This window comes from Lepisosteus oculatus, unplaced genomic scaffold (genome assembly GCF_040954835.1).
Source record: "Lepisosteus oculatus isolate fLepOcu1 unplaced genomic scaffold, fLepOcu1.hap2 HAP2_SCAFFOLD_111, whole genome shotgun sequence".
NCBI lineage: Eukaryota > Metazoa > Chordata > Actinopteri > Semionotiformes > Lepisosteidae > Lepisosteus > Lepisosteus oculatus.
In genome coordinates, this window is record NW_027167662.1 from 46,826 (window position 1) to 62,434 (window position 15,609).

Here is a 15,609-nt window from a genome sequence, read left to right on the forward strand (position 1 = left end):
CTTGTGTTGGCTCGTCCCGCACTGGAGGAGGACAAACAATCTGCAAGGAGAAGCACCAGGCAAGTCTTCACCAGACAAAAACCTCCAGTGCACAGCACTCTGGAAACATTTCGGGGCTGTCGCGTGTTTATTTCAGCACGTAAAGCGCACCGGTCCAACACGTCGGCCGCGAATGGCATTTTGCAGCTGGAAGATGTCGACGCTTTTTGCACAGAGCACCAAAAAAGCGTCTTTTTTGAAGGCCCAGGCACTGAGCATTGGTGGTTCAGTGGTAGAATTCTCGCCTGCCACGCGGGAGGCTTGGGATCGATTCCCGGCCAATGCAGTGGCTTTTGCAGCGAGCAGCTCCATCACTTGCATCCCCTTGCAACTCGCAACTGAAAACCCACTGAACCTAAGCAGGTGTGAGCCAGGTCAGTACCCGGATGAGGGTGAGCTGCAGGAAAAAACAAAGCTTCCAGCTGGAAGCGGTGTTAATGGTGCCGGCGGGGGGGCGCTCACCCTGAGGTCTGTGCGGGTCCCAATGCCCCAGTATAGTGACGGAGATGCTGTGTTGTAAAAGGGCGCTGTCTTTTGGATGAGATGTAAAACCGAGGTCACAGCGCTCTGTGGTCATTAAAAATGACCACCAAAACCTTTGACAAAAGCTCTTGGTAATTGATGGTCTTCAATAATGCTTCTCCTTTAGGTACATTTTAAATCAGCTGAAAAATGCTGTGAAATGGGGGGGCACTTCAGGCCAGTGTAGGATTTGGGTTACAAGAACCATGAAACTGCACGAGAAAGCCCGTACACTGAATTACACGGCTTTCTATTCAAAGGGGGACAAAAGAAATTCCCTGAGTTCGATTTTTTGCAGCACAGAGAGGAGCACTGTCGTGAGGCCGGTTAGCTCAGTTGGTTAGAGCGTGGTGCTAATAACGCCTAATCGTACGGGCCAGGTCCTTTTCTCCTCTCTTACCAAAGCTGTTAGGTTCCTTTCCGTGGTGAGATGGGTTGTCATGCAACACTGACACATAGTGCGGACAGACAAGAGTGTTGCGGGAGAAGAGAAAAGTGTTTGAAGATTTAAGAGTGTCTAAGGTGGAGCTAAAATAAAGTGTCACAAATGCAAGTGGTTGGATTTCCAATGTTTAATATGGTAAAAATAAGCGGAGGTTATCTGCCGGTCCGGCACAGTCTGCCATGCTTTTGTCATATACAGTAAAGTGGTGTCGAACTGGGTGTCGAACTGGAGCCTCACCATTTGCATATGTGAGGCTCCAGTTATACATCGAGTGTCACATTAAATGACAAAAATGAAGAGAGTTAAAGCAGCTGGAGAGGTTTTCTTACAACTTTTGAGCTGACACAGTTTTGGAAAATGTTTCCTTCACGCTGCACTGTACAACATAGGAAACCAAGAGTCTCCAAAACAAAACAGAATTGACAGATAGGAGAAAATTCCCACTCGTCCTAAAGTTCCCAAAATCCAGCACTGAGCGTAAACAAAGTGTCTAAGTAGCATGGGAATGCTAACCCTAACCCTAGCTGGAGTTTGAGTAATCCAGCACTGAGCGTAAAAAGATGAGTCAAAGTAACGTCTAATCTGATTCGTTTCCTTAGAGCTGGTTCAGAGTTTCCTCAAGAGTTTACCTTTCACAGATGCGCAAAGAAGAATGTTGGGGGTGCACGTAACGGCGTTATATGCAAGTGCGGGACGTGAGGGTTTTCGTTTGTTCGTTTTGTTTTGCTCTGCTTTGCTTTGTTTTGCTTTTCATCGCGTTGGTAAGAGCGTAAATAAAAAGGCGATTCCTGCGTCTACCACTAATGTAAGAGCTATTTCAAGTGCGGCGTGGTGCGGCTTTTCAAATGCTCAACAGGATGACTTCGCATGCACGCGTGCTTTCATGCAGTCGTGTGTGCAACCATGTCTGCTTACGTGCAAACGGGCGTGGTTTCATGTATGCAAAAAACTTTCCTGGGCTCTTCTGAAGCACATAAAATTATTTGGAGATATACATTTGGCATTTTTCATAATTTTCTAGAAAGTGGTTGCAAGCCCGATATCATGCGAAGAAACTTCAGGATTCGGGGATCAGTCAATGGATTTTCTTCAAAGTTGGATTTTTGCACTCTGTGGACCAAGAGATGTTGTTCTATAATGTTTTTTTTTTTTTTAATTTAAAAATATCATTTTTTCATGGAGCTTTGAATGGGATGGATTCACCCTCCTTTAGCCAGGACAGAGCTCCAGGAGCCTGCGTAGGATTCTAGCTTTCTCCCCTTGCAGGCACCTGGCACAGAAGACATCATTTTTTTCCTTAAAATCTTTTTTTTTTTGTGTTCCTTGTTGTTCCAAACTTAATTTTAATCACTTTTAATTAGAGATTTTATTAAAAATAGTGCAAAAAATGACAAATTTCACAAAAAATAATGTAATATAAAACGGATGTTTTTAACTTTATTGTAGTGTTTTAGAAACTAATATGTCTTCAAAAATGGTTGTTTTTCACTCCTAGGAATGAAAACTGTTGTTATATGATGTTATATGATGGGTTTTCTTCAAATTTTAAATGATCATTTTTCATGGAGCTTTGAAGGGGATGAATTCAGCCTCTTTAGCCAGGCCAGAGCTCCAGTAGCCTGTGTAGGATTCTAGCTTTCTCCCCTTGCAGGCATTGGGCAAAGAGGACCTCATGGTTTTCCTAAAAATCTTTTTTTTTTGTATTCCTTGTTGTTCCAAACTTAATTCTAATCACTTTTAATTAGATAGTATATTAAAAATAGTGTAATAAATGACTAATTTCGCCAAAAATAATGTAATATAAAACTGATGTTTTTAACTTTATTGTAGTGTTTTAGAAACTACTATTCTTTACTATTGTAGAGATTCTAGAATCAACTAATAGAGAATTGAAATAAAAAAGGGCATAAGAAGACATTACCAACAACGACCACAAGATGGAGATATTGTCCAAAGAGGCAAGAAGGGCAAAGCCGCGATAAGGTAAAATCATTTTTTGAAAGAGATTGCTGTCAGAATGCACATCCGTATCCCAAACATAATCTCTAGTATAATATGATCATTTTTGAAACAGGCAAATGAGTGTCTGCTACAATATGATTGCTACATATCTGCATTTGTTGGTTTTTAAGGAGTAAGAGTGCAGGGGGTTTAAACCTGTGATCCAGTGTGTTGAAGTATTTCACAACACTACCCCTAGCACATCTGGAAATAAATCCTCATAATGATTATTGCCCTGGGCATGTACCAAAAAATCAGTGAGCATATATATATTTATCACTGTGTTGAAGCTAGAGACACAGAATAAGTGCAAACACATCCTAAATACAGTGCTCCTGCACCTTTGACCTCATCCAGAATGTATCGTTTTTTGAAAGGGATTGCTGTCAGAATGCACAACTGAATCCCAAACAGAATCTCTAGTCAAATATGATCATTTGTGAAACAGGCAAATGAGTCTCTCAGGTGCCCATTGCTCATTTTCAGACACAATTATGCAATACTTTCACCATGCGTTGAGCAATAGGGATTAAAGATACCAGAGGTAAGGTTTAAAAGTGATTCTGAGGTGCAACACATCAGCGATACAGCTAGGCATCTGAAATGCGGGGTTTGAGAGCCCTTCAGGGAACACCGTACCCTAAAGGTACCAGAAGTCCACTAGTATAAGCATTAAGTCACTGTCACACCTGTTACAATGTGATTGCTACATATCTTCATTTCTTTGGTTTTTAAGGAGTAAGAGTGCAGGGAGTCTAAATCTGCGATCCAGTGTGTTGAAGTATTTCACAACACTACCTGTAGCCCGTCTGGAAATAAATCCTCATTCTGATTATTGCCCTGGGCATGTACCAATAAATCACTGAGCATATATATATATATCACTGTGTTGAAGCTAGAGACCTGTATGTAATAATATGATGCTAAAATGTTATTTTCACATATATTAATGTAATAAATGATTGCTTATGCTTTATAAACAAATCTAATTAAAATAAAAGCTTCAGTTTTGTATTTATCTTGTACCATAGAACATGATTTTCTTTGTATTTCAAGCCCACAAAGTGTCCAAATGACGCACTACATGATATAAGGAAGATTATCACATGCATATCGGTATTATCTTTCTTATGAAAATGCATTCCTTTCATTACCTTTTACTTTTTAAAATGAACTCAAATTGTGTATAATGTAATAATTTAAGTAGAATAGATTCAGGTAGGAAATATAGAGTCATGATGTTTATCATGGCTGACATCATTTCACATGGGTGAATTTTAAGCTAAGAAATAAAAACATTTACAATGAAGATACCATTGCTTAATTTTAAATGCCTTTAAAAAATAAATAACTCCTGAGAATAATTTGCCACTCCCAGATCCTTGGTAAGGTACTGTTTGAATCCAATCAGGAGAGGAGCATCCAGGGAGTGCTTTCTATAGAGTCCAGCTTGGGCCACTCTCTTCCGGAGAGCCTGCTGATACTTTTTAACTACTCAGGGCCTGTAAGGATATAAAACACCGGTTTAAACATTTTATACCTATGAGACAAATTAGAATTTTAGTAAAAAATAGATACATCTGAAAAATAAAAAGTCTTACTGCTGATAGAGTTCTTCAGAGCTCACATCTTCCCCTTCCTTATCCGCTTCTGTTTCAGTTTCTAGAGCAGCCTCTGGCATCTCTTCCTCCTGGACAACGGCCTCTTGCTCAGGGCCGCTGGAATGCAGGTAGATTCTTTTCAACATGCTTTTACATAATATGTTGTAACAATGATTTCAAAAAGAAACTACAGAAGCCTTACAGATTAAAAATATCTCACCTTGCCAATGTGTCTTCAGGCTTCCCATGTACAAAAAGGCCCAAGGACTCTAGCAGTCTTACAACCACTATCCTGTTTGCCTCACCAGACACGATCTCTATTCTGTGGTAATCCACGATGACCCCGTTCTTCAGGTGATTCATCATGTCCTCCCTCGCCTGTTGAGAGGCCATCCTGATCTCTTCTGCCGTGGCGTGCTTCATACACGCCCTCTTCAACTGAGCAGGAAGCTGATCAAAAGTATTCAGGCACATCTTGCACACCAGGGGAATCCTCGCGGGTTTCCTTTGAAAATAAATAATACCATCTGTGTATAGAAACAAGCTAAGACTGATTTCTTAAATTATCCTTAAAATTCTCTCTCATAGTTTGAGCATAATGATTTTATTGCATTTATATAAGAATTGCTCATTGCTCCAAAATAAATAATGGTTTCATAAAAAAGTGAACACTTACTTGGTCTCAGTCACAGACTTTCCAATAGAAATTGAATTACAATACAGAAGGAATGGCTGAGGGATCACTGAAATATATATATAAATTCCAAAGACTGAGTCCATATAGAAACAACTACCTTTCATTTTCAGTATAAGAAAAAAAAACATTATCTTCCAAAGCATCATAAAATTGTCCCTTCTTCCAGACTCTACTTCTCTCTTGTAGTAGTATAGCAGACCTTTCCAGGTGAGCAGATCACAGAGTCCGAAATGAGCTTCCTCCATCAAGCAAAGTACCTGAACATGACTCTGTCTTCATAAAAGCGCCCCTGTAATAAAGAAATTAAATCCGAAATCAAGAGGGCAGTTGCCTACTGAAATACAAGAAGTCATCAATTTTAACCTAGCAACACATTAAAGGCTGCATCTATACAAGTACGATTCTAGAAATGCTCACCAGATTACGTTTTAAGAAGGAACTGCGCCTCAGGTTCCGCCGAGATGTTAACTCGGATGGCAGGATTCAGAGTTCGGAGTGCGGACTGATGGCGCACAGAGGGTCCATATACTGTGGATCCCTCAGTGAACTTCCGCGTATTCAAACCGCCAGCGTGTGACTCCCCTGTGAAAAAAAATATGCCCTCAACGTGAGATTTACTCTGGAGCGAGGATAGATGTTACCTTTTTATCAGTGAACAGGATGTATGTGATGTGGCATCTAGGTTCAATTTTGTATCCTCTTTAAAAGATTAAGGACTGGGGTGAGCGTGATTTATCACCCTTTCAGCTAAGAACCCGACGTGCGCACCGTTTAAGCTGCATAGACTCGGTCGTTTAACTCTTCTCCATTAGCAGGGTTAAGGTTAAAGAAAAAAAACATTGCTGACTTCTTTTTTTTTTGCCAGCTGCTAGCGCTGATTAGCAAGGTTTGTATTTCATGTTTTGCAAGTTGCATCCATTTTAAGAAAAACAAGTCGCGTTAAAGACAGGAAATGAATACTTGCATTTAATTAAGTCTAGCCGTAGGCGGTTGTCCGTAAGGACCAGTTCTGTTCGAGAAGACAGAACAAAGAACGCACCGCTGGGATTCGGACCCAGGATCTCCTGTTTACTAGACAGGCGCTTTAACCAACTAAGCCATGGCACCCCGGGAGTGCTGTCCTTTTGCAGCCACTTGGACACACCACTCAGACACATCTGCATTCGGTGTGTGCTCCGCCTGCTCACTGAGCAAGTTGCCACCTTTACATACAATAGCAACATCGACACCAAGAGAAAGGATGACAAATGGCTTTTATCTGGAACTTTTCATGTCCAAGGAGCTCAATGTGCTTTCTGTGTACAACAGGGCCACTGAACCACAGCAGTGGCTTGCTGGCTTGACATCTCCCAAGGAAAATGTTGAAATCGCATGTGGAACAGGAAAATGACCCTCGAGTACGAGGGAAAAAAAAGAAAAAGAGCATCTGGAGCGCGCCAACTCATGTCCGGACAGCCCACTTTCGTCGATGAGGTGGCCAAGTGGTTAAGGCGATGGACTGCTTATCCATTGTGTTCTGCACGCATGGATTTGAATCCCATCCTCGTCGCTCTCCATGTCTGACACGTGTGCTCGTGAGGCTTTTAAACCTCTCAGGTTCCTTGGTAACAGGTTGCCGTCATGTACATGAACTATAGAAAAGCATTTGCCACAACCCGTAAATTAGCACGCAAGTGCGGGCGAGTGAACACAGAACTGTATGGAGATCATCTCCAGCTCCGAGCTCAATTGCAATGAAAAAACATGCAGAACAGAACTGGAGAGCAGCTGAATTTGTGCTCAGTAGGGTGGGGAGGACTCAGCATTGCTATTGTTCTAATTGGCATGAACTGCAGGGGATCTGAATCAGAACATGTCAGTTAGTTCGATCATTGCGTCAGTATGTAGGCCATGTTAATACAGAATTATTACTTTGTCTGTCTCGTCTTTGTATATAGCTGAATGTCCCTGACAATTTCATGTTAGTTTTTAAGAACGACATTGGTGCTAATATATACATATATAGCATATAAGGAACACGTAAAAGTTGAGTCCATGCTGAAAAGATAAGAAAACCGCCACAACGTTTCATCTTGGAATAAATCTTTACTTGTTGTTTTGCAGCCTACCCATTCTGACCTAACTCCTCCCTTGAAATTCCCTAACAGATAAGGGTACGTAACGGCTCATGCGATGCTCAGTTGCAATTTGTCCCAAAACAAACAAGAACAGCAGCTGAGGGTTTGAGTTTGAACATGCACTGTATTAAAGCAGCTTTTATTTCCATTGATAAATGCTAGATATTCCTACAGAGATTCTCCAGGTGAGTAAGCGATTCCTGTTTCTGTTTCTATTTCTGTTTCATATATATATACAGTATATACATATATATGTTACATGTGACTCTGCAATAGTATAAATGTGTTATACACTATCAGGGGCTGCTTTTTTGTGCACCTCATCTACAACAAGGGTTTTTTTTCATTTATGTTTGTGGACCTTCACCATTTGAGGAAGTGAGTTAGATAAGAAAGTTACAGGTATGGTGAGCAATGACTGACAAAGGCACGTACTGCGTATTCCTTACAGAAGTGTAAGCAATTTGTTCTAAAAAACACCGGCTAAAGCCCAACATCGTTAGCAATCTTATTACTTAAACAGAATTAACATCAATAAACTGTAAGGTGCTGGTACATGCGAGTAGATTTGATCTTCTATTAAACAAAAATGCAATTACAGCTCTAAAAAGGTCAACCTAGACTTCTGTAACAGATCTGTTCAGGTCATCGCTGTTTCTCTGACCTTGTGAGTCTTTGGAATTTTAAAAGTGTATTTTGCTTGCCTTTCATGTGGTCTGTGTACAAGTCACTGTGGCGTATGCGGTCCTACACAGCCTTGCTATAGACGTGACGAGCCTCCGCTATGTTGCAATGGAGAACAGGTTCAGTACGGAGCTGTCGAGAAAATTCAGCTGGAAAGCTCGTTGCAGAAAAGCATCGTTATCTGTGTCCAGCGGCAAAGCGTCCTTCGTGGGTGCTGAGAATCGATTTCACAGGCTGCGGGTCCAGGCGATTTAGAGTGTTAAAGGTCCCAGCGAAAACGAAACGGCGCTGGTCCTTTTACACGCACGCACGCAACCAAATGCAAAGGACGCCGTAGTCGGCAGGATTTGAACCTGCGCGGGGAGACCCCAACGGATTTCAAGTCCGTCACCTTAACCACTCGGCCACGACTACAGCAAGCGCCGCGGCCGCTGCCTTCTTGCTACAATCGAACAGGGAGTGCGAGGCGGCGGCGGCAGCGGAGGCAACTTTTTTCAAGTTCGCTCTCCGTTTAAGAAACCTTTTACGCCATACGTGCAAGCACACACACACACACACACACACACACACACACACACACACACACACACACACACACACACACACACACACACACACCTCAGAGGACTTAAGGGTGGCTTCAAGTTGGAATGATAAAGTCTCCCCGTTCGGACATGAAAACAGAACGTTCTTAGACAGAAAGCAATCAACAACGGAGACATGTGGACGACGATTTTAGTCACTGCACTTTGAATAGCATTTTTACTCCAGTTACAGGAGATGCACCAATGGCCCTTGACCTACGCTCTTACCAATGCCTTGAACATTCAAACAAAACAGCCCTCAAGTCCTGCGGTTTAATATAACGCTGTTACGTGTCGAGGCAGTATTTGACTCTGTCCTACCGTTGAGACACGGGGCGTATATGGAAACGAACACATGCTACGGATCGTCTCTAATCGGTCCCTACAGTTGGAAGGCTCCTTGAAGCGTGCACCCCCATCATTCATCTTTGCGCATCTGTGAAAGGTAGACTCTTGAGCAATGTTTGAGCCAGCTCTAAGGCAACTAGTGCTATTGGACAGACGCCTCTGGAAGATCCTAAGAGTCTCTTAACACCACTTCCAGCAGCAAGCTTAATTGTTCGCTGGAGGTCTCCCACCCAGGTACTGACCAGGCAAAGAATCACCACTACATTGAATGAGGAAGTTAATCCTGAAATCCAATTACATATCTCAAGGTAAGACAAATCCATAAGAACATGTCTTAGTATTACTTCGTTTACATTAGTATGGCACTGAGTTGGAGCTCCTCTTTAAGCTGTGGTTTAGTTTTGCATTCATGTGTTTCTAGAGCAGTTATTTATGGGGGTGGGTGGGTCATTCACAGAGGCTCAGGACAAATCCCCCGCCTGAAAGTCTAATGTGTGCGTTCAGACAGTCACAGGTCAAGAGCCAGGCAGGAGGACAATGGACAGAAGAGCCAACGAACTAAAAATAAAAGAACAGATATGAAAAAGCCACCATCTTTTTCTTTTTGACATTTTCCGACTTTCATGCAAGCCAGGACAAAGTTGCTCGTAGCTACTTGTGGATTCAAATACTCTATCGAGTGCTTTGATGAGTTTTTGCAATTTGATTGTCGTCCTGTCAGCCTGTTTCTGTTTTTTTTTTTTTCAATCTAGGGATGGAAAGTATGAGGGAAATGATGGAGCAATCAATAACCGCTCCGGAAAAATGGCAGAAAGAAATGGTCCGTCACTAAGGATATTTGTGAAGCAGAGGAGTGACATCACCACAAAGGCGACACATTCTGCTGATGGTTTTGGTGAATAATGATTGAGGCGCGTTAAGAGAAAGGTAGCTGTGTCAGCATGCGTAGGCTGCAAAGGATCAAGCAAAGGTTTACTCCATGCTGAAAAGAGAAGAAAAGAAGCACAACGTTTCGACTGTGGAGCCTTCTGCGCCATCTTCTTTAGCGGTGATGCTGTTTACATTGGAAAAACGGAGACATGCGTCCCTGGGTGGGCTTGAACCACTAACCTTTCGGTTAACAGCCGAACGCGCTAACCGATTGCGCCACAGAGACTGACGGCTGCTTGTGCTCCCTACATTTGCAGGTTTATGGTCAAAGAAAACAATCACTTGCGCTTCTTGCAGCCGGCAATCTTTTTCCACTGACAACCAAGAAATGGATTTCATCTTTCACAAGCTGTATGGATTTCTTCAAAAACAAGTTATTCCAGAAAGGAAATGAATTCTTGCATTAAACTGAACCAAGCTGTACATGTTTGTCTGAAATGATACATTTGGCACAACAAGACACGGAGAGAGGCACCGCTGGTATTCAGACCCAGGATCGCCTGCTTACTAGGCGGGAAAAGGCGAAGTGCTGCTTCTCCTTTCCTGGTGCTATAAATACGCTAAATCACTTGGCCCCGCTGCCATGGAAATGAGTTCTTCAGATAACCACACATCTTGCGTTCGCGCCTCTTGTGCTCTACTTATGCTTTTGAAAACCTAATGAATAAAGCTGAAAGAACCGACACGATATGTAGGTGCTCTTAAAGCACGCAGTAAAGAACTGTTAACAGCAAGGGTTTCAGTGGGTTAACTGAGGAGAAGGCGTGATCGCTAATTGTTGACTTTTTATTTGGTGTTAGAAACACTCTTACTGTGCATGACGTGCAACAAATGTAGCCACAGAAATTGCATCACGCTTTCATGTATGCTATTGCAGACACCAACGTTGCCTAGATAGAAAACCGAAATAGCCGTGGGTTTGCTTGCTGGTCTGAAGGATCTCTCTTCGAATCGCTATCATTTGTCAATGGAAGTAAAAGGCGCTGCACAGAGAGGACCACTGTTGTGAGGCCGGTTAGCTCAGTTGGTTAGAGCATCGTGCTAATAATGCCAGAGTTGCGGGTTCGAACCCCTTACTGGCCAGGTCCTTTTCTCCTCTCTTACCAAAGCTGTTAGGTTCCTTTCCGTGGTGAGATGGGTTATCATGCAACGCTGCCACATAGTGCCGACAGACAATTAAATGACAAAAATGAAGAGAGTTAAAGCAGCTGGAGAGGTTATCTTACAACTTTTGAGCTGACACAGTTTTGGAAAATGTTTCCTTCACGCTGCACTGTACCATATAGGCAGCCAAGAGTCTCCAAAACAAAACAGAATTGACAGTCATATAATGTCCATTAACCCCGGTTTTAAACGCAGCATCATGTCTGCCATCATAAGAATATGAGTCCAATATTTTAGAATATAGTCAGAATGACTTCTAACCTTACCTGTGGTGTCTTTAATCCCTATTGCTCAATGCATGGTGTACGTACTGCATACATGTGTCTTGAGAATGAGGAATGGGCCCCTGAGACAGTCATTTGCCTGTTTCACAAATGATCGTATTTTACTAGAGATTCTGTTTGGGATTCAGATGTGCATTCGGACAGCAATCCCTTTCAAGAAATGATACGTTCTGGATGAGGTCAAAGGTGCTGGAACACTGTATTTAGGATGTGTTTGCAGTGATTGTGTGTCTCCTGCTTCAACGCAGTGATATATAGATGTGCTCCTGTAATTTATTGGTACAAGCCCAGGGCAGTAAGCAGTCTGAGGATTTATTTCCAGACGGCATAGAACAGTGAAGCAGTGAAGTAGTGCAACACACTGGATCATTATATTATTAGAATCTATTCTACTTAAATTATTACATTATACACAACTTGAGTTCATTTTAAAAATTAAAAGGTAATGAAAGGAATGCATTTTCATGAGAAAGATAATACCGATATGCATGTGATAATCTTCCTTATATCATGTCGTGCATCATTTGGACACTTTGTGGGCTTGAAATACAAAGAAAATCATGTTCTATGGTACAAGACAAATACAAAACTTAAGCTTTTATTTTAATTAGATTTGTTTATTAAGCATAAGCAATCATTTATTACATTAATATATGTGAAAATGACATTTTAGCACCATAATATTATATACAGGTCTCTAGCTTCAACACAGTGATATATATATATATGCTCAGTGATTTATTGGTACATGCCCAGGGGAATAAATCAGAATTAGTATTTATTTCCATACGGGCTACAGGTAGTGTTGTGAAATACTTCAACACACTGGATCGCAGATTTAGACCCCCTGCACTCTTACTCCTTAAAAACCAAAGAAATGAAGATATGTAGCAATCAGGGGTAACAGGGGTGACAGTGACTTAATGCTTATACTACTTAATGCTTATACTAGTGGACTTCTGGTACCTTTAGGGTATGGTGTTCCCTGAAGGGCTCTCAAACCCCGCATTTCAGATGCCTAGCTGTATCGCTGATGTGTTGCACCTCAGAATCACTTTTAAACCTTACCTCTGGTATCTTTAATCCCTATTGCTCAACACATGGTGAAAGTATTGCATAAATGTGTCTGAAAATGAGCAATGGGCACCTGAGAGACTCATTTGCCTGTTTCACAAATGATCATATTTGACTAGAGATTCTGTTTGGGATTCAGTTGTGCATTCTGACAGCAATCTCTTTCAAAAAATGATTTTACCTTATCGCGGCTTTGCCCTTCTTGCCTCTTTGGACAATATCTCCATCTTGTGGTCGTTGTTGGTAATGTCTAGACAATATCTCCATCTTGTGGTCGTTGTTGGTAATGTTTTCTTATGCCCTTTTTTTATTTCAATTCTCTATTAGTTGATTCTAGAATCTCTACAATAGAGTTGAAAACATCAGTTTTATAGCAGACAATATGACATTATTTATAGTCCAATTAGAAATTTATTACCCTGTTTTTAACATAATAACAAATTAAAATTGATTAAAACTAAGTTTGGAACACCAGGGAACATAAAAAATGATTTTTAGGAAAACCATGAGGTTCTCTGTGTCCGATGCCTGCAAGGGGAGAAAGCTAGAATCCTTTGATTTTTCAAAATTTGAAAATAAACATTATATAACAACAGCTTTCATTCCTAGGAGTGAAAAACAACCATTTTTGAAGACATATTAGTTTCTAAAACACTACAATAAAGTTAAAAACATCCATTTTATATTACATTATTTTTTGTGAAATAATTAAATTGGCTTATTTCTCTCGCATTAAAATGGCTACAAATGCAAGAATTCAACCAGATATTCTTGTAAAATGTATACTGTTGCATTGCAGTTAGTTAATGTAGTTAGTCCATAGTCAGCAATCTAAACTTTATTGTTAAGCTTTAATGATTGATGTTGTACCAGTAACCTTTAGAAATACTATAGTACTTCACAAATGCTTTGTGTGTTTGGAAATCTTTTGAGTAAAAGCCTTATAAAAATAGGTTTAGTTTTTACAGGACATCACAAAGAAATAGGATGGTATAATTCTTATAATTGCTTAGTGATTGTATTTGGAAGATTATGCACTAAACAGACTTCAGGGATGCCAGTGGATCATTGTGCTATTTGGAATTATTCCAAAAATCAAGTGACCTCTTTGCTGTAGTATTTTTAGTATTATTTATTTAGTATTAATAAAGAATAGATTTATTAAAGTCATGCGATGTGCAAGCGGGATATGTAAAATAATTTTAAATAAAGTTTTTTATTATTGTTATAGAGAAACATGATCAGATTTTCCCTGGTTCAGAAAAAAGACGATTAAAATCTGTAATCTTTCCACTTGTATGTCATCAGACATTAACGAGTACAACCCCCCTCTCTGCCGGAGTGCTGGCTGTGATGAATTAAACCAATTTCACAGGTATTTTCAAAGTAGGAAGTACAGTGTTAACTAGTAGATGGCCTCCTCAATGAAATCACTTCAACATGCTAATGGGTTGGTGTAACAGTCCCGGCGTGGCAAGCTTCCAATGTCAACTCGACTCGATTGGAAGACAATGAACGTATTTTAGCCCTAAATGAATTAATAGCAAACATGGTTTACATAAAAGACATTTTTCCAAGAAAGTTTATAATAATACGATCTATAGTTGAAATCTGAGCCTAAATATAAAGAAAAAAGCATTTTCAGAGAGCAATCACACTGTGTTTATGTAGAAAAAGCGATTAGGTTTATGAGCAATCTAATTACCGATTCGCTTAAAACGCTATATAAAATAAAGTTTATTTAAAGATGAATGATAAGTGTCGCAGTTTAAATAATTTTCGTAGTAGGGCTTGGACAGATTCCAAGTGCATTTTTGCAATTTAAGTTGCATTGTCCAATGTGATGTTGTAATACAGTTTAGAATACAGTAAGTCTAAACTGTATCAGCTTTATTTATGGGTTGCAATTTAGAAAAAGTCAAAAACCGCACTCAAAATGCAATTTAGAGCTTTCTGGCAAGAGGAGACACCCAAATTATAATGTAACATGCCACTGTTTGTGCATGAACAAAGTTATACTGCAATTTTCCTTAGATACGCGATTAAAAAAAATATTTTTTTTGAATCCCCGGCCGAACACATTCCATAAGAATCAGCGCTTTTATACAGTATATCGCCTTTAAACACATATATTTAAACACGCGTTTACGATTTAAATCAAAACGCGATTCAAATCAATATAAATGTTTATTTTGTAACGCATAGGTGACTATTCATTGTTATTAAAAAGACGTAAATTCGATCATGTTGTGATATTTAGAAATATAAATTTGTTTTGATGCGAGTGAGGTTTTATTTAATCTCTGACCAAGGGAAATGTTTCATTTTTTCAAAGAAATGTTTGTTAAAAATTAAAGTCATAGTTCCATGAGATTCAACCACAGACCATGTGACATAGGAGTCAGGAACCTAACCCACAGCACCACCAGCACAGACACATGCTGAGGGCTGAAAAAGCACTACAGAAACATTATCGACTATAAAATAATGTAATTAGGCACAGAAGAAGTTTACAGCACAGTACAATAATAAATGCTGACCATGACTTTAGAAGCATAAATTACCTTACACTCAATTTAAACACAAGCTGTCTTTAGCCCTCTAAGCTGGTTCATACAGAAATGTAGAGAACCAGGCTCAGAACACACAGCTTCATTAGCGAATACATATGCAGACCAACTAGAGAAGATGTTTTACAGAGGATGGATTTTTAGAAACATCCCATCAATGACATCACTGAAGTCAACTCCTAGGTAACTGTCGTGTGGATAGTTTCACAAGAATCAGACAAAGGTTTAAGCATCGCTTATTTTAGATAAAACTGCAAAAAAACAACAACAACCCATAATGTACTTCTTTGCGGCTCTGTTTGCCCAAATCATATATTCACAACGTGAAATTAGAAAATAATATTACGTAACCAAAAACCGCAATATGGAAACAGAACCTGTGTAATTGTTGACAGATGATGTACTCGTACCATTTTTACAAGACGAACTACAACACTTAAAAAATGACTTGTATGTACTTGATATCTCTAATCAATCCACTGCACTGCATTAAAACAAAACGAAAACTAAAACGCCCTGGGCATACCGTTTCGCGCTTCTTATCAGTTG

General features: G+C 40.1%; 2 non-coding genes across 2 annotated transcripts; both read right to left on the reverse strand.

The window, feature by feature from the left end:
* Positions 1 to 8,438: 8,438 nt before the first annotated feature.
* On the reverse strand, positions 8,439 to 8,520 carry trnas-uga (transfer RNA serine (anticodon UGA)). The gene has a single exon. It is a non-coding gene; the product is annotated as a tRNA-Ser (tRNA).
* Positions 8,521 to 10,120: 1,600 nt separating this feature from the next.
* trnan-guu (transfer RNA asparagine (anticodon GUU)) lies at positions 10,121 to 10,194 on the reverse strand. The gene has a single exon. It is a non-coding gene; the product is annotated as a tRNA-Asn (tRNA).
* Between the last annotated feature and the right edge of the window lie 5,415 nt (positions 10,195 to 15,609).